General features: G+C 33.6%; 1 protein-coding gene across 12 annotated transcripts in view; it reads left to right on the forward strand.

The window, feature by feature from the left end:
* Positions 1-22,020, forward strand: part of CSNK1G3 (casein kinase 1 gamma 3) — a 91,734-nt gene that overhangs the window by 689 nt on the left and 69,025 nt on the right. Inside the window, exon 1 of one of the 12 annotated variants that reach the window (XM_023529593.1) lies at positions 15,891-16,021. The exons of 9 other annotated variants lie outside the window; for them this stretch is intronic. The gene's annotated coding sequence lies outside the window, so the exon portion shown is untranslated. Of the gene's footprint in view, positions 1-15,890; positions 16,022-20,075; positions 20,179-20,237; positions 20,259-22,020 lie in introns of those variants that run through there. 2 more of the 12 variants (XM_023529592.1, XM_011358307.2) reach the window with 2 other exon arrangements.

Raw genomic sequence — 22,020 nt, forward strand, 5'->3', positions numbered from 1 at the left:
GGGCAGGGAGGGGGCCGCGGGCGCCGGACGCGGCTGGCTGCAGAAGTTGCCCGAGTGGTGCGGCGCGAGTGGGGACAGGCGGGAGGTGGGCGAGCTGGGAAAAGGTAGAGGTTTCTTTTGGGAGGGGTTTTGAGGTCCGGAGTGCAGTCCCCAGCGCTCCTTGATTGTGTCCAGACAATTACCTTCGGGGTGGGGGTTTTGGGCAGGAGGGAGGAAGGCATCGGTCTCCTGGAATGAGGTGTCGGGCAGCATTCATTTCAGGGATAAACTTCCCGTTGGGGTGTTTGTTTTTAGGCGGAGGCTGGGGATTTACCTATTGATAGAGCTTCTGACTTAGCTCAAAACTTAACCGAGGCATTAGTCGGGGTAATAAAATTACTCTGATGGATACTGTTACGGTGCTGGTTTGTTTGTTTATCTCATGCAGGGGAAGTGACATACAGAAGCGTCGGTTCTCTTGGTCCACAGCTCCCACATTTCTCTTTTGTAGGGTGATGATGGAGATGCGTATGTTCTCGTGGGGTTGGGGGAAGTTAAGTCTGTGTTATGATCATTCCATTTCTCCCAGGGAAGGAGGAAAAGTTAATGGGTGGGAGAGCGTGTGGTAGATGGCTGCTGTTGCTACTCTGCGAATTAGTTTTAACTCTGTTGTAATGAGTACCAAGGCTGGTTAGTAAGTGACCCCGTTTTAACCTTTTGTTTCAGAATATCGACTTGAATTGAAAAATTAAAAACCTACTGATTTTTAATAAGTTAAGAAAATAAGTCAATATTTCCATTACTCTTGCAATTACTTCTTGTGATATGAATGACGTTTGCCCACAGATAGTAAAAGATGTTGAACTACATCTAAGTTGGAATACTTTTTAAAATTAAAAATATCTAATTTTAAAGCAGTGTATATATATATGAAGAATGTTTGCTTTCTCTATAAATAGTGGAATAAAACTGTCACAAAATTATAATAAGAATGATTTAGAATTAGAAATATGTGAGGCTAGTTTAAGAAAACATTTTCTACCAAAAATTATATCTTGTTTGTAACATTCTTAATATTTTTTTGGGTGGAGGGGGCTGGAGAAAGGTGCTTAGTGCATTTTATAATTTTCCCCAAACTTTGCTTCAACTGTATTTTGAGCTAAGATAAATTATTTCCATATTTTGTACATGTTAGCCTTTATAGTTGCACAAAAGATGAAAACTATATTTACGGGCATTAGAAGAAAGATGTTATCAAATAAATTGCATGGTTTTAGCATAGATTCCTAGCAGTGTGTAGATAACTTTTACTTTAAGCGAGCTTGCATTTCTGGATATGTATCAGGTATAAGTAGTTTTTATTAGAATGGGGGTCCAGAAATGTTAATTTTAGTATTGATAACATGAGACTTTTGAGTGACTCTTGGAAAATAATTATCTTTACTGATGCCTTATTGTGCTCATTGACCTTTTCATTCATCAACCTAAAAAATTAATACATTATTGACATTTTTATCATCACATTTGCAAGCGTTACTGTTAACAAAACTTTTAACACATGAGTCATTTATTCCTTCAAATAAAAGGACTGGGATTAGAATCAAGAACAGTTTAGTTCAACCTAGATCTTTACTTTGTGCAATGGACCTTTATTGTGTGGTGAGGACGGAAGAGTGGGTAGACTATGAAGATGAATGAGAGCCAGTAGCTGCCTTTAAGGGAAAAGCAGACTTGCACAGAAAAATTGCAGACTCTTGTGGGCTTTATTAGAGATGCATGGAAGCATGCTCTGTGTGTGTGTGTTGCTGATTTTTGACTGGGGAGTTATGAATAAGTTTAGAGCTGGTAAACACTCCATTTGGGCTTTAAAATATTTTAATGGGCAAAACAGGGGCTGTGCGTGTATGTGTGGAGGGTAGTTTTCTAGGTGAAGGGAACAGCCTGAGCACAGACATATGGGTCGGGAATTATGGGGCCTGTTGAGCTGGACATGAGGCGGCTGTGCTAGGAGGTCTTTGTGGGAGAGGAAGCTGTGAAAGTAGGTGGAGATCAGTCCAGGGAAGTCTAGAATGCCTTGTACTTAAAAATGAGTCAGTTTGAGGTATGAAGGTCTAAGTATATAGATTCTATGCTGATAGGAAGTAGGTAGGCAAAAAAGGATAGTAAGTTTAAGGAAATAAATTATAACAGGATAGTCAACCTGTTACCATGCTAATGGAGGAAAGCAGAAAAGCATAAAATCTAAAACAGCTCATACATGGCTTTGTCATATTTCTTTACTTGTATTTGAATATGGGTGTGTCTGGTAATCTGGTAATTGGTTTTACATGAAATAAATCCAGACTGTAAAAATGTGACTCAGGAATAAATGGAAAGCACTCCATTTACTTCTCTGTGTCCCCTCTGTAATCCCATCCATGCAGGGACTAGACCATTATTCTGGTGTAGTTTATTGGTTCACATTTTTTTCAGACTGGAACAGGTGGTTTAGTTTCAAAAAGCTTCCCAAAAGGATGAATCAGACTAAACAGAGGATGCCAAAATATTAAATAACAAAACAAAATACAATTTATTGGATAGTTATGTTATTCTTAATACATTTGAAGGTGACATTTGCTATGGTTAAAGTGAAATGTAAGAAATCTACATACAAAGAGAATTGACTATAACAGTAGGATGATCAACTGAGAAACTTCTACAGTTTCAGATAAATATGTATAAGGTTTTCAGTCATTTTAATACCTGATGACCCTAAAATAATTTAACCCCAAACTTATTCATTATCAAGGGGTGGTTAGAAAAATATCACCCTTACAATGCCAGTCTTTAAGTCTGTGTGGAATCATGTTATAGGAAGGAGTGTGTGATATTTTTTTTTTCTATTTCTCTTAGTCTTTTAAAAGGACTTACATCATAACTGAATTTGTGTTATCTTGAACTTCCAAACAATAGCAATACCTGTTACAATTTATTAAGTTCTTACTTTGTGTAGGGACCATACATGCTACTGTTCAGCAACTCTGTGAGTTAGATGGTGTAATCCCTCACTTTTGACAGTAGGAAACAGAGTCTTGAAGACTTTAAGCAACCTATTTAAGATGTATCTTGGAAGTAGCATGGTGCATATTTAAATCAGTTTTTTCCTGACTTCAAAGTTTGAAACCACCAATGATCTGTTTTTTTTTTTCTAATTTTCCATAGTCTTTCTTTTTTGTCTTTTCGCAAGCAATTAACACTTAGTTGTATTGATTAGTGTTTATTAGTATGTATCTGGGTGTTGGTTTTTCAAGATGTGATTTCTTTGGAAATAGCAGTTTGGAGTATCTGTTCTCTAATTGTAGAAATTCTATAGCAGCAGACAGTATGGTTCTAGAAACTAAAGCTGCTTCAGAATATCACTTTTGTGACAATCTACAGGACAGAACCATACTTGAGATTCTTAATGTGTAAAAATCTAGTGTGTATTATCCATTGATATAAAGTAATTTTGGAGAGTCTCTATAAACTACTAAGAAAATATGGAATGATAGAGACATGTGGGGGACAGATAGTTTTAGAGACACAGTGGTGGCTGCTGTTTGCCATTTCTTTTTTTTCCATCTCTCTTCTCAAAGCTGAAATTTAGAAACTAAATGTTTGGGTTTCCTCCTATGGTGGGTTTTAAGGAAAGTGTGTAGTGATTTGTTCTTAAACTATAGTAAGCGATTGGTTATATTCTCTCCTGCCACTCCCTGACCATCATCTTAGTTACCACAAAGAATTCTTAACAATGAACTTGAAGTGTTTATATATTTGGTAGAGAAGACTGCAAATTTTGGTCATTTTCTTTATTAATGATATATTACATAGTTATAATTTAATGTAAATCTATAGCTATGTCCACATATGGCTAGATCACATTCACATTTTTTATAGCGTTCACTGGAATTAGTTAAAAATCCCATAATAGATATTTTACTTAAACACAAACTTCTAATGCTTTTCTCTTTAGGGAAGTGATGTCAGACTTTTAGCTGTATTCAAATTTATTGCATTTATTTAGCTAATTTGTGTTAAACTACTTTGTTTAGATCTGAGGACATTGTTCTGTTTGGTGTTGTAGCTATCTCTAGAACAAATCAACAGTAACACAAAAGAAAAAAATAAATTTTTACAATTTAAAAAGGGAGTTACTCTGAGATGTTCACCATCAAGATTGAGAAACTTCACATAAAGTGCCAAAATTTGATGCCTGGCACATAGTAGGCACTTTGAAATTTTAGAAGCAGATTCAGAAGTTGCTGATATATATGAGCTGTTAGAAGGTTGTTCGGTGAGAAAACTAAGCAAAGACTTTTAGGAACAGCCTTTTACAGTTGAATCTCTTTTAACTCATCTCTGCTTATTCTACTCAAAAGATTAAATGATACTCTTCAGTCATTTTTGCTAAGATGCCCATGCTACATCACTGAATGACAGTGGACGACTCTATAGTTTATCTTGAACATTTAGTCCAGCCAGTTATTGTATACTTACCAAGAATCATTTGTGTTTGTACCCGACAAATTATTAATGGCAGATGTACTTGATCTTGTAATTATATAGTTTAATGAAACATCATTCAGTGAAGGCAAAAAGATGTTTGTGTAAGAACTGGTGGCCACTTTGAAAACAGGCGAATAGCTAAAATTAACAGTAGAAACAGGAGTGGGTGAAATAACTTTAAATAATTAAGGGGAAAAAACTCTAAAAATTTAAAAAGATTCTGCAATAAGATTGCTTTCAAAGGTTTGTGAGATGTCTTTCCATATTTAAGAAACAGAAATTGCAAGTCACAGGTGATGTACTATGGGTGTGGTTTTTAGAAAAAGGTAACATAGAACTACAGTCCATAGACTCATACTTGAAGAAAAGGCCGTGGCCCTGCATAAACAGATTGTCCTGAAAATGTACATTTTTATGTTTTAATTGCAATAAAATGTTTAAGGTATGTAGATATTTTATGATTCCCTTTTTTAACTTAAGAGCTGTTAATAAAAATATATTAAAGAGAGTATCTGCTTCTAAAATATCGCCAAGTTTATGCTCTCTCTTAGAGATTTATTTAACGGCATCCTCTTTTAAAAAAGGAATATATCTTGGTATTCCTGAACCTATAGTCATTTATACCATAGGGTGAACTGTTTAAATATCTGGTTACGTGATCAATCTATGGTTCTCGCGTATTTTCTGATATGATCCTTCATCTAATTTCATATGCTACCTTTCAGCTTTTATAAAGCATCAAGTTTGGAGAGGAAACTTTTTATAACTCTAGCATCTCCTCAATCCGAGTAGCGACTGCTGGAGTGAACTGGTAGAGGAAATGGTCCTTTGGAAGAGGAAACGCAGAAGCGCTTTTGCTTGTTAGAAAGTATGTTGGTGTAACAGCTTAGTTTAGTTCAGCCCAAGTGGAAAGGAGAACATTTAGGTATAGAAGAAGGAGGTCTAGATTGGGGAAGGAAAGTTAGATGGGATATACTATTTATCTTGGTGTCACTACATTACAGTGCCTGCAATGCAGTAGCTGCTGAAATGGAACACTAAAATATGGAGGTAAGGCTAGTTTTTCAGAGCTTTGGTCTGCTTCTCTGTGATTTTCTTGGCTCTGTTCTTCTCTCTGTGTTGGATTCATCCTCAGGCTGGTAGCAAGATCACATCTAGACATGCATTGGCCAGGAAATCTTTTGCACAAGCCTACTGGCATAGTTTTCCCTTCATGTTTTATTGACCAGAATTAGGTCATGTACACTTCCTAATCAGGTATGACAAGGGGAAATGGGCTATCATGGTTGTTTTTTATATTCAGGATATAGCCCCTGCAATTGGGGGTGGCATCACATTTCCCTGAGTTACATGGTGGAGGGAGACTATTTAAAAACTAGAGGTAAGGAAGAACATGGGGGAAATGGATGTTAGAGAGAAAATCAGTAGTGACCACTGCATCTGCTTGTTTTGAGAATGAAAATAAATAATGCATATAAGTGCACTTTTAACTTTAAGCTTTGTACCAATGTAACAGATGAAAAATTAGAAAGCTGGTTCTATGTTACTATTTTAAATATCCTCAGGTTTGAATGTTTTAGGAGCTAAAAACACTGCTGATTTTTTCATTGACTAACTTTAAATCAATAAAATTTGTTATTCCGTGTTCATGGATTGGAAGAAACAACATAGTTAAAATGACCATATTACCTAAAGCATTATACAGATTTAATGTAATCCCCATGAAAATCCCATCGGCATTTTTTAAAGAAATAGAACAAAAAATCAGATTTGTATGGAAGCACAAAAGGCCCCGAATTGCCAAAGCCATACTGAGAAAAAAGAATGAGGCTGGAGGCATCACTCTGCCCGACTTCAAGTTATACTACAAAGTGACAGTAATCAAAACGGCATGGTATTGGCAGCAAAATAGACACATGGACCAGTGGAACAGAATCGAGAGTCCAGAAGTAAACCCATATTAATATGGGCAAATAATTTTCGACAAAAAAGGCCAAAAACATACAGTGGAAAAAGGAAAGTCTCTTTAAGAAATAGTGCTGGGCAAATTAGAAGGCCACCTGCAAAAGAATGAAACTGGACTATTGTCTGTCACCACACACAAAAATTAACTCAAAATGGATTAAGGACCTCAATATAAGGTGTGAAACAATAAAATACATAGAAGAAAACATAGGGACTAAAATCAAGGACCTTGGACTTAAAGAGGATTTTATGAATTTGACCTCAAAGGCAAAGGAAGTAAAAGCAAAAATAAATGAATGGGACTATATCAAACTAAAAAGTTTCTGCTCAGAAAAAGAAATCGTCAACAAGGTAAAGAGACGACCATCCGAATGGAGAAAATATATTTATGAGCAACGCCTCCATAGGGCCCCAATATCTAAAATATACAAAGAACTCATATGACTCAATGAGAACAAAAAACAAATGATCCAATCAAAAACAGAGGACCTGAATAGACACTTCTCCCTAGAGGACATTCAGATGGCCAACAAATATATGAAAAGATGCTCAATGTCGCTAGCTATTAGGGAAATGCACATCAAAACCACATGAGATATCATCTCACACCTGTTAGAATAGCTATAATCAACAGAACAAGTAATAACAAATGTCAGAGAGGATGTGGAGAAGAAGGAACCCTCATACACTGCTGGTGACACTGCAAATTGGTACAGCCACTATGGAAAACAGTATGGAGGTTCCTCAAAAAACTAAGAATTGATCTACCATAGGATCCAGCAATCCCTCTACTGGATATTTACCCCAAAGACTTGAAAACCCATATCCCAAAAGATATTTGCACACCGATGTTCATAGCAGCATTATTCACAGTGGCTAGGCCATGGAAACAACTGAAGTGTCCTACGATAGATGATTGGCTAAAGAAGCTGTGGTATATATATATACAATGGAATATTACTCAGTTGTAAGAAGAGATGAAATACTGCCATTTGCAACTACATGGATGGACCTTGAAATAATCATACTAAGCGATATAAGCCAGACAGAAAAAAAGTTGAAAATCGCATGATATCACTTATATGTGGGATATAAACCTAAAAGCAACAAATGAACAGGACAAACAAACAGAGACTCATGGACATGGACAGTGGACTAGTGGTTACCAGAGGGTAGGGGATCGAGGAGAAGGGGAGAAGTACAGGGGTAAAGGGAGTCAAATATAGTGGGGAGAAGGAAGGTGACGTGGGTAATGGGAATCAAATATATGGTAGCTGAAGGAAACTGGACTTTGGGTGGTAATCACACAATAGAATAAATAGATGTCAAATTATAATGTACACCTGAAAATTATATAATTGTATTAACCAATGTTACCCCAATAAACTTAATTAAAAAAATAAATTAAAAAAAATTTGTTTTCTAAGTTGTAAGATTATACATCCCCCATCTTCCCCTCATGGAACTCATAAAGCTATTTTAACTTTAAATTAAAAATTTGTATATGTAAATTTATTAAATTTTTTTTCTGAGTTGCTACCCTCCCTTCTCACTGAAAATTGCCCCAAGCTTTGATCTCATCAGGTTTCTTTAATTGTCACACTTAGAGTGGAATAAGTGCATGAGGAAATGGGAGTTTATCAGAGGAAGGGTTTAATTTGAATCATGGAATCCTAATGAGATAGGAGGAAGGGAAGGTTTTTACATATCTTGAGAGCAGCTGAATGAATGAATGAATGAATGAATGGTAGGAGAATGGAGAGGCAGAGGAATCACGGAATTTTAGAATTGAAATGAAATGCTTATTCACACATGGGTGGTAGGTCTCTCATAATTGCCAGAGTGGTGCTTTTCCTGACCAAGAAGTGGGAGGTCTTGGAAACATATCATTTACTCTGCTGTTTTGCTCAGGATCATGGGCTTGTTATTTAAATCAGTCAGCCAGCTACCTTTAGTACAGATACATGTGTTCTCCGGCTATGAAAAATTGTAGCCTGTTTTTTTTTTTTTTTTAAGTGAAACAAGTAAACACAGATCTTTTAATTTTCCCTCAAGCAGTCAGTGACAAACCTCCCCCCCACCCACAGTAACCTCAAGTATAAGAATAAATATACAGAATCAATTGTTATAATTGTAACTCTTGTATCTGTTGCAATTGTTGTTATAAATGTACAAAATAAATTCATCCATCCTTTGGAAGGGTATTTATGTTAACGATATTTGTAAATAGTGAGATTTGGGATGATTTTTATGTTTATACTTTTTATATGTCTCTGTATTGTTGGGATTTTCAGCTATGATTATGTATTTTACCATCAGAAAAAATAATAAATAGTAAAAATAATAAATCTGGTTTTTTTTTTGATGGTAGAATATGGAATCCTGCAGTGGGATGTTTTCTGCTGTCTTAGATTTTAACAAATAATTCTGCTTTCATGTGTATTACCTTGAATAAAGTGTGCTTTGAATGCAGTGATACTTTGTAATTATCTTTATTTTTAAAATTGGACTTATTAAATTATTTAAAATTTAAAGTTGAAATTGGTCATATGATATCTTTTCATATAATTAAGTAGTGAAGTTCTGAATATTTTGTAATTATTATCTTTTAAAACTCGTTTGGTTTTGACTTGAGGTAGTGTACTTGGTGCAATGTGTATTAGAGTACGGTATGTTAGATTCAAAGTTATAGTCAGAGTTTCCTTTAGTAAAAAGGGAAGTGAAAATGGTTTTTTCCCTTCCACCCAGTCTGTGTCATGTTTATTTTCTATTTCTGTGAAATACTTATTTTATATTCTAGCAATGAACACTTTCAAATGGCAGGCAGATACAGTAGGTAATGTAATCGGGAGAAAAGAGGAAATTTTCGGTATTCCACTAGTCTTATGGTGTGCAAATACATGGCTACAGGGCCTTTTAATAAAATCCTAATTTGGCATGCAAGAATAGCTTGGTATTGTTTTGAAAGTGAGACTAGTAGGTATCTGTTGTTGATGACGCTTGAAAAAAAACCTGGTATTTGTAGATGCTTATTTTTATAATACATTATTTTCTTTTTATGGTCTAGGGATCTGAAAACAATATGAACAAAAAAGAGAAGTTTAAATCTTAAAGATGTGGAATCTTGTAATACCAATTTTTATTTAAAATATGGATTTTATTTAAAATATGAGTTCTTTTTCTATCATATGAGTGTTGACACATTGTGGCTAATTTAAAAAATATATTTGGGATTCTGAAAATATTTGTAGTTAATAAAATATAAAAATGTAATCAGCTCTAAAATTATTCTTTTGAGTATTTTTTGATAATCCATTGAAAGCTGATAACTGGAATGCATATTGTGTGCTTATTGTATGATCTGCTGTTTATCTAAATATGCTGCTAGAAGATTGTCTTTTGAATACTGACTGAAAAATAAAATTCTGAGCAATGGGAATGAGAGAATTAAATAAGCTAAAATAAATTTTATTGTATGCACTGGTTTAAAATTTTCCAACTGAAAATTAGTAATTTTTTTTTTTTTTTTGACAGTAAATGAGAGAAGAAAAATGGACAATTTTAAAGATAGTTCTTACAGCCCTTGCTGTAGGGCTGGGAGTGCTACCACTTACTAAAAGTAAAAGGGTTTGTGGAGAAGGCAGCTCTTACCAGGGGTTCTCAGCCCTGACTTCACGTTAACATTTTCTGAATAGCTTTAAAAAATGGTAGATATTGGGATTCTATCCATGCTAACTTATATTTGAATCTGGGGCTGGAGCCAGGGCACTGGTATGTTTTAGGATTTTCACAGGTGATTCCAGTAAAACTGATTTTGCCTTCTCTATATATATCTGTTAGCTATTTTTTGAAAAATGACTTCCTTTTACTTTCATGTTCTCTTTTTAATTGATGGGGTTGTGAAGTTGAGGCAAGAAATGCCTAAAAAATATTTGCAAAGGGGAGCAGATTAATGAAGTGATTTCTCTTCATAGTTTCATACCCAGAATCCATAGTGAGGTCACTATATTTATTGCTCATCAGCAATTTTTGATAAGCATACCACTAAAGTTGACATTTGGAAAATTTGTTAAAGGGAAATTTGTCAAGAATAAATTAAGGCATCAATTTAGATGACCCTGGAAATCTTAAAAACAAGTGACAAAAAATCATATCTTTAAAGTTATTACAAGTTATAAGAAGGCAAGAAGTATTGTTACTAATCAAAAGTTTTTTGTTTTAGGTGTATTTATTATATTTACAATGTCATTGAGTTATATTTTTCTTGGAAAATAAGGACGGAAAGGGCTTACTGGTTTTTAAATAACTATACTTCTCCTGCTTTATTTTCTTTTATACTGTTGTTGACAAGGAACTATCTCTGTTTTCCCCTTCAGTGGAAATAGTTTAGTTCAGTTATGGTATATTGTGTATATAGTATATTGTACATTGTCAGTGAATGTTTACATATAAATGTACTATGATACTAGGGTTTATGATTATCGTATCTTGTCATTTATGACAAATCAGTGTCCTTTTTTATGACTCATTTGATGTTGCTTCATAGGTCAGAAACACCCTTACTAGTGACAGCTATTTTCTTGGGACAACATGAGAGAAAACCATTTTATGACAAGTTCAGTATGTTAAATTTTATTCAGTGAACATTTTTTTGCATGGTGGCAAATTGGATTTGGCAGTTCTATAAATTTCAAGGTTAGATTTCTGCAAACTGCCTTAGTAGGAGATTTTTGTGGTAGAGAAATTTAAGAGTGGTTATTAGAGGACACGATATGTATGAACCTATGGAAGACTTTTAGAATTATTTTTGATTTACCAAAATACCATAGTAAAACCTGCACATGATAAAGAGGTACTAGGAAAATTTGGCAAGTATAATTAGTAATGGAGTAATAGAGTAAAGGACCATAATTCCTATCAATAATTCTAACATCAGAAATGCTCTGAAAGCCAACTTTTATGTTTAGTATAAACTGATTTTTCACAAAACATGTTTTGAACTAGTGTGCCTTTATTTCATGTACTTGTAGGTTTCACTGCAGAAATAGTAAATGTTTGATTATAGTGTATTATCTCAGACTTTGTGCCATCTTCGCCTTTTCTAGGGGTATTACAAAATATATGGCGTATGCACATTGTATCACCTGTCAAAAACCTAAAATTCTGAATTGCAAAACATGTTTGACTGCAAGAACTTTGGAAAAAGAACTGTGGAACATATTAATTTGCCCCCCCCCTTTTGTTGATAGAAACTACTTAGCATCTTACTCTTTCAAGATTGAGTTTCAGTAAAATGCCGGTAATCTCTATTGCTTATTTTCCGTTGTGAATATATACATACCAAGAGACACTTTATTTTAATCCGTGTTTGTTTCTTTAATGATTGTTGAATGTTTTTCTGGTTTTTGTCACTGTTATTAACCCTGGTCCTTGTGAGCTCCAAAAGCATTGTGGTCCCAAAAGCATTGTGTAATTAAAATGCTTGTGATGGAAAATGTTTCGGGTAACCTCAGCAAAGCTGAATATTCATTACACACTCTCTTTAGTCCTTGGGGTTGTATAATTTTACCTCTGTACATGATAACTTCATGCCAAAGCACCTGCAGGCCACTCTCTTTTTACATATCTTGGCTTCCTTTTTCATAACAGAAAGAAGCAAGGGTGTGGTTCAATACCTCTGTTTTAGCTTCCTTAAACTTCCTTAATTTGTTTTTAAGATTTCACTGCAAAAATCTTTATACCTACTTTGCTCCAAAAATCTTTATACCTACTTTGCTGCAAAAATCTTTATATCTACTTCCCTTTTTTTCTCTTTCTTTATTATCCCCTCCTGCCCCCCCCAACAAAAAAAAATAACATTCCTTAACAAGAAAAGTTCATAATTATGGTATTCTGTATTGGAAAAATGTACTGTTTGCTGTAAAAGTGATAGAATTAAATCTGAATATTCTGGTATTTCTCTAAAGAGGACCTTACTGTAGGGCGGCAGAGATTATGCTTGCGTGGGAATAGTGTTCTGTGTATGTGGTCTTTGCTTTCTTTCCATCTGTAAATACCGAAGGGTAATGGGATGGTGAGCTCCGTGGTACATGCTTTTTACTGTGTTTTTGAGTTCACCAAGATACCACACACTTTAAGGTATTGATCCTAATAGGAGATTTAGAAATTGGATGGTTAGGTTATGTGCAATTGCTATGTGGTCTGAAAGCACTATAATTATCTGGTAGTACATATCACATTTTATATTATTGTTTAAGTTATGTTTAAGTTATGATATCAGCAATTGTGATTGTCTTGTTTGCCAGTTATATTTCCTGTTTGGCACATAATAGGCCTTGTTTGTTGAATGAATGGATTAATCATTTTATCTTTTTTTAATCAGGGATAACTTTAATTTGGAACAACCTTGATTAAATACCTCATGAGGTACCATGCTCACCACAAACCAATTTAGTTTGTATTATCACAGTTGTATGAGATAAATTTCAAACAAATAAATTGGCCCTAATTTAAATAAAATAATAAACACAAGCATCTGACATAGTTACTCAGGCTTAAAAGTAAAGAAATAAAAAATAAAAAGATTTTTTTAATGGCAGAATTTGAAGTTAAATGCATCTATGGGCTAGCCAGAAAATTTAGTTAAAGGAAATATTTTGTTTGTTGAGCATTTCAGTTAATTATGATTTTGTTGTAAGACATTTTTTATATTAAACAGTTTTTCTTTTTTCTGTTTTTAATTTTCACAAACTAAAAATCACTCTCTCATAAACAAGATATAAAACAATCCTATCACTGCAAAATATTTCTTCATGCTGCTTCTTTGTAGTCGACCCCTTGTAATACTCCCAGCCCTTAGCAACCACTGATCTGTTCTTTGTCCCTATAATTTTGCCTTTTCCCCAATATATAAATTGAATCAGGTTGTATGCAGCCTTTTGAATCTAGCTTCTTCCACTTTGCAGAATGCATTTGAGATTCATCCATGTTTCTTTTTGCTGCTGAGAGAATTCCATTATATGGATGTACCTCAGCATGTTTATCCATTCACCAGTTGAAGCACTTGTTTCCAGTTCCTGACAGTTATGAATAAAACTGCCACAAACATTTGTGTGCAGTGTGTGTGTGTGTGTGTGTGTGTGTGTGTGTGTGTGTGTGTGTGGTGTGTGTGTGTATTGATGAACCTAGTGTTCATTTCTCCAGGGTAAATACTAGGATTGGAATTGTTGGATTATGTGGCATGTGAATGTTTAACTTTATAAGGAACTGCCAAACTTTTCTGAAGCAGCTGTACCATTTTGCACTCTCGCCAGCAATGCAGAAGAGTTCCAGTAATAAGCTGTTCCTAAAATTTAAATTGGCCGTATCGAATGACTTTTTAGTAATTAGTTTGTTAGTTTGATTGCATACCAGAATATCATGACAATAACATTAATTCTGAACATGATACCCCATTTCGAGGATTAATATGTCTTTGGATAAATTCTGTGTTTCTTCTTCACACTACAGCACTTTCTTTGGGGAAGAGTTCTCTGGTTTTAGACTGGGCAGATCGAAATCCTTCTTCTGGAGAAGTGGTACTTCCAGCTCATTTCTATTACTTGTTTCATGTTTCATTATAGAATTTTTTAGAAATCAGTTTGGTTATTTATGATTTACTTGTCAGTTACACTGTTAAGTTTTTTTTTATGATGAGAGTTGACAATATTAGCTTCATAAGTAAAATTCCCAAATGTTAATACCCTTGAATAAACCTTTTAAATTTGTGACCTTTGCCTACACTGTTACTTAATTATTTATTTTTATAAATTAGGAAATTACACTGTAGTTAAGAAAGAATGTAACTTTTTAAATGAGAATCGTGTGAAACAGTATTGACTTTTCTGAGGTACTTTCTCATTTATCTGGCATTATTAGGGAATGACTTGTTAAATTAGAAGATTGAATTTATATTAAAATAGTTTCTTTAAATTTTAGTTTTTTTTAAATGATAAACTTTACAAGGTAGTACTGTTTTCTCAGTGTTTTTAAAACAAGTCTTTTTTTGTTGAATTAGGGCTCTCATTCTGAACGTCAGTTATAAAGTATGCAGTTATGCATACATGTCTGAATTTATTGAGCGGTGTAATGTTTGTCTTCCTCTTCTGTCATATTTTTACTGCCTCATTTTTTCCATTTTAAATTTGATTTCTAGTGTAAACTTGAATTATTTAAAATTAAAGTGGAGTTTAGAGGCTCTTATTCTTTAACAGAATATGCATTTTGTGACCTTCATTAGTACATTTTTTCCTTCTGTTTCATAGCTATGTTTTGAAAAGTTGAAATTACAGCATAAATGACATTTGATTTGTGAGGTGTTATTCCACTCCTTACAGTTTCTCTTTGAACTATAAATTGTTTGTGTATACCTTTTTCTTAACTCTTTTGTCTGAAAAAGAGATGATCATATAAATTAAAATCCCTAAACTTCCAAGAGGTAGTTCATTCATTCATTCATTCATTCACTCACTCTTTTATTCAGCAAACTTTTAACCAGTATTTCTGTAGATTATAACAGATAAATGGGGGAGACAGTTGAATAAAATATGATCTCTGCCCTTGAGGGCATTAAATTAAAAAATGGGCTATCTTAAAGTTAGAGAGTCAAAACATTGTCCCACGTCTTTCCTGTAAATTGGTAGTGAGATGTGAAGTTTTGATTTCAATTCTTTTCTTTCATTAAGAAGATCAAAGGTTGTCTTTTTGTGATGTTAGTAGCAATTGATGATCCTTGCTTAGTTCCTTTAATTCATTTGGAGTTGCATAATGATGATATTTGAATTCTATCATTTCTTACTCATTTATTTGACAGGAATACCTATAAAGATAAAATTCCTCTCATTAATTAGAGTTGATTCTCATTCCCAAATTCCATATTTGCAAATTTGTCTACTTGCTAACATTTATTTATACCCCCCAAATCATTATTCTTGGTGCTTTCCCAGTCATTCAGAGACATGTGCATGCACAGAATGGCAAAAATTTGAGTCACCCGATGTGCACGTTCCCAACTAAAGTTGAACAAGGTGATGCTCTACCTCCTTGTTTTACTTTTGGGGGCATATTTAGTGCTATTTTGGGTAGTTTTGCTGTCTAGAATGGGCCCCAAATGTAGTGCTGAAGTGCTGTTTAGTGTTCCTAAACTCATAGAGGCTGTGACTTGCCTAATGGAGAAAGTATGTGTGTTAGAAAAGATTAGTTCAGGTATGAGCTATAGTGCTGTTGGCCATGAGTTCAGTGCTAATGACTTTATACTAATTTGTCTTTAAACAAAAACATACGTTAAAACAAGGTTATGTATTGATCAGTTTATGAAAATTTTATAACTAGAGGTTTTAGGAACCTAATCTTGTATTTTTTCTAGGAGCAACAGCTCACTGTTGGCTATTTCAGTGTTTGCAACAACTTTATAGAACATTGCTGTGAATCAACAGTTTTTGGTTTGCCGAGGTCAGAAGGATATTCTTTTTTATTGATATAAGAAATATACTACAGAAAGTCGGGAGTCATGGAAGTAAGTAGTCATTATGAGACCTTTTCTGGAGCAAGTTTATTGCTATATCCCCAGTACCTTGGACTATGCCTCATACAGGGTAAATAGTCAAATATTTGTCGAATGAAAATAAGTGCCCCCAAACGAAACATAACTTTCCTTTATGCCCTGGAGTTTAATATCATTCTTGTAGTTGGGGTTTGTAATCAAATTTGTGTTTATAGATAGTGAGATGATCTGCTCGCAGAGAATGATATGGTGAATATTTCAGTAATATAAATTTAGCATGCTCTCTACTTGATTTTTGATTCCCACCATGCTTAAATGGGTAGGAGACGTGGGTGATTTTCTGCTTTTCTGGATATAATAAATGCTTAGGGCCCTGGACATTTTCAAATTAAACATTTCTTCTTTCAGCTGTTGAGACTCATCAGCTATGACAAGGGGTATTGTCAATGGGAGTATAAATTTACCTGCAAAATTGAAAAGAGGAGGCATGAAAGATATTTTGAGGACCTCGGACCTAATTACTAGAGAACAGTCAGACTTAGAAAATTTATTTAATTAGATGTTGAATAATATTTATGCATATTAAAGAACATTAGGCTTAATAAAATTTATCATTTAAAAGTTGATTTAGTTATAACTGATTATAATAGTATGTTTTGATACTCCTATGCTATTATATATTTTACGGTAGCTTTCAAACTTAGAAACATTTTTGACCACAACTCATAGAAATAAATTTACCAGAACCTATAGAAATGTATTTTACATTGTGACCCAGTGATGCATATATTTTGATATAAAGAACCAAAACAAAATCTCATTAAACAGACGCATTCTTACTATTATTCTTACTACAGATGCATACGATACTATTTCATTAAAAAAACTGCTGCTTGAGACCTATTAAATTGATTTAACAATCCACTAAAGTGTCATGATCCACAATTTGGAGAACACTGCTCTAATTGAACTGGTGGTAATTTTTAAAGGCTAGAACATTCTAGATCTTAATAGGAATATACAAGGGACATCACTCAAATCAGGTTTCACAAATGTAAAATGTTTTAGATGATAGTTACTAAATATTTCTGAGACAAAATAAGTTTCTGTAGTATGTAATTAGAGAAATTGATTTCCATTTTTGATATTACAGTTAATGATTTAGCTTTTAAAAATAAGTGTTTAGTCTTTTCTTAGACAACCACAGTTGAGCTTATGCCAGAAACCAGTAACTGGGACACTTGCTGCTAATAGAAGCATGTGATGTAACAGCTAGCCATCACATCACAAATATCCTTACTCATTTAAATTTCGGAGAATCCTGGGGACATGATTGTAATGTAATTTTTTAATAGAGACTGAATGAGGCTTTGAAACTCTGAATGGGTCATTTCGTATACTAAATATGGACTTTTTCATTTAAGATAACAAAACAGTGAGAAATCAATGCTGTAACAGGTAACGTGAAGAAAAATTTGAAATTTCTATTTCTTATAATTTTGTATTTGCAAAGAACATTGAATAACATGCCAAAGTTATGAAGAGATACCTATAAGAACCTTTAATACTTAATGTTAAAGTACATGGAACAATTCTGTGTTCATTGCAACAATATTTTAGAAGCTAAGTAGAGTATTAATAGTCATTTTTAAAAATTTAGAACTGCCCATTAATGTTTACTTGAAAGCTTTAGCTAGCTCTGGGTGGTTTTTCAAGAGGTGGAACATGCTATACTGATATATTCTCAGACTACTTACACTGTTTTATCTAGTTCCAACTTGAAGGAGGTCAGTTGGCTCTGTAATATCCTAAATTATTGGGCCATACAGATTAGAGAATTTAATTTTCTATTTTATGTTTCAAAGATTTATCAGTGATCATGAAATTAGAAGTATGCCAGTGGCCTACATTTCTGCTCATATAATCAGATTATATGTAATGTTTTTTTATATGTTGCAGCTCATTTTTATCTTTATTAGTGGATGTTACTACATCAAAATTGTAATTGTTTATGAAAGCAAAACAATTGATTATTCATATTTGTTCATCTAGTCTCATGAATAATTTAAACATGCATATTTTTGATAATTCAGTTTTTTAATTTATATTTTAATAAGTTAGTATGCTGAGAATAATCATAGAATCAAACAGTTTATAAATGTCACCATTTATGTACATTCATGTACTTTATGCACATTAACTAAATTCATATCCATTCTTTTTGATCGTAGATTTAAGGTTTCAGTTAACAGTAATAGCTCCTGTAAAAAACTCAAATATCCTCAAGCCCGATAAAATCATTATTTTATTATGGTATAAGAAATTATAAACCGGGAATATTTCTATGAAACTTTTTCTCTCAATAGTTTTTATTTCTATAGTTGCCTAATTTTTAAGTTTTCAAGCTGGATTTTTTCCATTCTCTTCCTTGTAATTTTTGAATTTAACACTTCTAAGAGAAATTAGTGGCTATTACTACTGACTGCATCTGTAGGTATAATACAATATTTGGATTATTTGTGAGCTTTTTAGCAGCTGGTGTAATTTTAATGAACACTCAATCTTGTATCTCATATTTCTGTTTTTACTTGACTACTGGAAAGCAGAAAAATAAATTTGTTAAGTGCAGGTATTGAACTGCTATCTGTTTTGTGTTAGTATTACATAGTTTTATTTCTAACATTATTTTCCTTTCTTCCAGATTTCTTTACTTAAAACTTTTCTCAATCCTTTCGTACTATGTGCCCTAAATACTTTTCTATAACAGGTTGGCTTTTAAGTAAAGTACGGATGTTAGTTTTTAGGATATATTGTTTCTAAGCATGTATTTATAAAATAATTTAGTGAGAAAATAACATGCTTTTCAATGGTTCTTAACATTTTTAGGGTCATACAATATTTTGACAATTTATTGAAAGTTATGGATTTTTTTTCTTAAGAAAATGCTCAAGAGGTCCATGGATTTCAGGTTTAGAACTCCACAACTGTCTCCAGTATTGGTGGACTCTATTTTCATTCAAAGCAAAGCAAAGCAAAGCAAAGCAAAGCAAAGCAAAGCAAAGCAAACCAAACCAAACCAAACCAAACCAAACTATGATTTGTAGAGACACTTAATTCTTTACTATTCAGTTGTTTGAAATATTCGTATCAAGATTTGATAGTATTTTCTAGTTATTTATTTTAGGATGAAGATTACCAGGTTGTTCATAATAGAATTAATATTTTTATTAAATTAGTGCCAATATATAGAAAAATATTGAATAATACAGAAATATGTATAAGTAATAGTCTCTTGCCTCATATCTCCAGTCTTTGAATTTTTCAATAGGTAAAACTACTCTTTTTTTCTTGAGGAAAAATTAAAAGCCTGTTATTAGGTCATAAAATGAGAAATGCCTACATTATGAAAAAAATTAAGATCTGAAACAAACCTAACTTTATACCTCAAGGAACAAGAAAAAGAAGAACAAACTAAACCCAAAGTAAGCAAAAGATCGAAATTAAACTGTTTTTTTAAAGGATAAATTTGACAAATTCTTGTCTAGATTAAGAAAAAAAGACAAAAGACCCAGATGAAATCAGAAATGAAAGAGGAGATATTAGAACTGATACTACAGAAATACAAAGGATCATAAGAAACTACTATGAGTAATTATATGCTAACAAATAAAATAATATGGAAGAAATAGATAAAGTGCTAGAATATACAGTCTACCTGTGAGGGCGTCTGGTGATATGTAACTTGGAGGACTCTATATAGGAATCATACAATAACACCTAGAAATGTTTAGAGATGGAAAGAACTCTTATTAATCTATAATATCTATTGACTGTTCTAGGAGTGTGCTAGTTTCAGAGATCACAGTTACATATAATGAAAGTCCTTGTCATGAAATACAACAGGCAATTATAATACTGTGCATAATATAAGACTATCCTTAGAAATCTCCTAGTCCAGTCCTTTTATTTTACAATTATTAAATAAACTTAGATTAAGCCTTGACCAAGGCTTCATTACTAGTTGGGAGTCCAAGACTTACTTTTTCTAATCCTATGCTCTTTCTAGTATATAGGCAGGCAGCATCAACGAGTTCTGGAAGCAGATAGTGAAGATCCTGAGACCTGAGAGAACTGGTGTATTGGAGCAAGGTACAAAGATGGGGACTTAGGTATGAGAGAAGATTATGTTACCTTTATAAGACTTACTCTTAGAAGATTGGAGCCAGATTCTTCTTGGGGGCTTGAAGAAGTAAGTGGCCATGTTGGAGAAGCCCATGTAGCAAGAAACTGTAGGCAGCTTCTAAGAACTGCAGGTACCCTATTGACCTGAGGGTGGTTTCCATCTGAGAGCCAGCAAAATGCTGGGCCCTTCAGTTATACACTGCAAGGATATGAATTCTGCCCACAATCTGAAGGCGCTTAGAAGTGGATTCTTTCCCACTTTAGCCTCCATATGAGAATACAGCCTGGCTGACAGCTCGAATGAATCCTGTGAAACCTTGAGCAAATAAATGACTCAGATGAGTTGTGCCCAGACTTCCGATCCACGGAAACTGAAGTATAAATGTGTATTACTATAAACTGCTAAGTTTTTGATAATCTGTTACACAGCAATAGAAAACTAATACTTTTGGTCATGTCCAAATATATTGTATTCTTTAGTATAGTGTCATTATATAATAAACACAGTGCCTTTCCATATAATTTGAAATACACAATCCACAATATACTGTGCCTTAAAAGCATGACAGTCATTGCAGTTTGTGGTGTGCTAGGCAGCAGTGGACATGGTAAGAGTGCCACGTATGGTCTCTCACCACTACTCAACTCTTCTCTTGTAGTACAAGGCAGCCATAACAATACATACATAAATAAGTTTGCATGAATTCATTCTTATAAAAATTTATTTATAAACATTAAAATTTGAATTTCACTTAATTTTCATGTGTCACAAAATATTATTCTTTTATTTATTTCTTCAACCCTATAAAAATGTAAAGACCAGTGTTAGTTTACAGCCTGTACAAAACAAGTAATAAGCTGGATTTAGTCTGCATGGCTATAGACAAATTTGTAGGCAATTCTGAGACTGTTTAATAGGTACTATGATAAGGAAAGTCCTAGCATTATTTGAGATTCTAAATAAGAAAGTATTTTAATAAAAAATTAATTTGTTAAAAATATTTTAAACACTAAAAATCTGTTATTGCAAGTTTACGATCAGTTTTATGAATGTGGTGAACTGGATGGAGTCAAATAGAAAACAGCTTCATTTCTCACTAACCAGTACAGTTGACCCCTTGAACAATGTGGTTGGAAATTATATGTGAATTTTTCTCAGTTGACCTTTGAGTTCACTTTCTTCCACACAGTTCAAACCTGTGTTGTTCAAGGATCAGCTGGCAGTTGGGAATTTGTGTACATGGAGGGCTGACTACAGTTATACATGGATTTTTGGCACCTCTAACCCCCTGCGTCGTTCAAAGAGCAACTGTGTATACTTTGATTATTCTTGCTTTTCCACTCATAGATATCCTAGTCAGTTTCCATTTCTTCCTGTTTTAAAGAATAATTAGTTTGGGCAATGGATTTATTTTGGTTATTAAAAAATAGTTGTTCCATTTTTTTGAGATTAAATTTTAAGCTTATTCATCACTTCTTCCTGCATCTGTCTGCCCACCTCTCAATTTCAGGCCTGATCCTTGACTCTGGAACTTCTGTTGGGGAAGGGATTCGGGGCTATCTCTTGACACTTTTTTTCCCTCCATTCATTACACTGGCCCTTGCTCCTGTGGGGTTCTTGTGGCGTGGAGGGGTATAAAGGGAAAGGGCAAAAATTCTTCAACATATGACATGCTTTCCAATGCTGTTTCTGTTATGGAGCAGTTTTGGTTCTCTAGAGGCTTCATATGGACCTCTAGTGTAAAACAAATAAGCAAACCTACAAATATTGCTATATATAAGTAAGTGCCCGCACAGGCATTACAAAAATGGTCTGGAGCATACATATC

Source organism: Pteropus vampyrus, unplaced genomic scaffold (genome assembly GCF_000151845.1).
Source record: "Pteropus vampyrus isolate Shadow unplaced genomic scaffold, Pvam_2.0 Scaffold39, whole genome shotgun sequence".
NCBI lineage: Eukaryota > Metazoa > Chordata > Mammalia > Chiroptera > Pteropodidae > Pteropus > Pteropus vampyrus.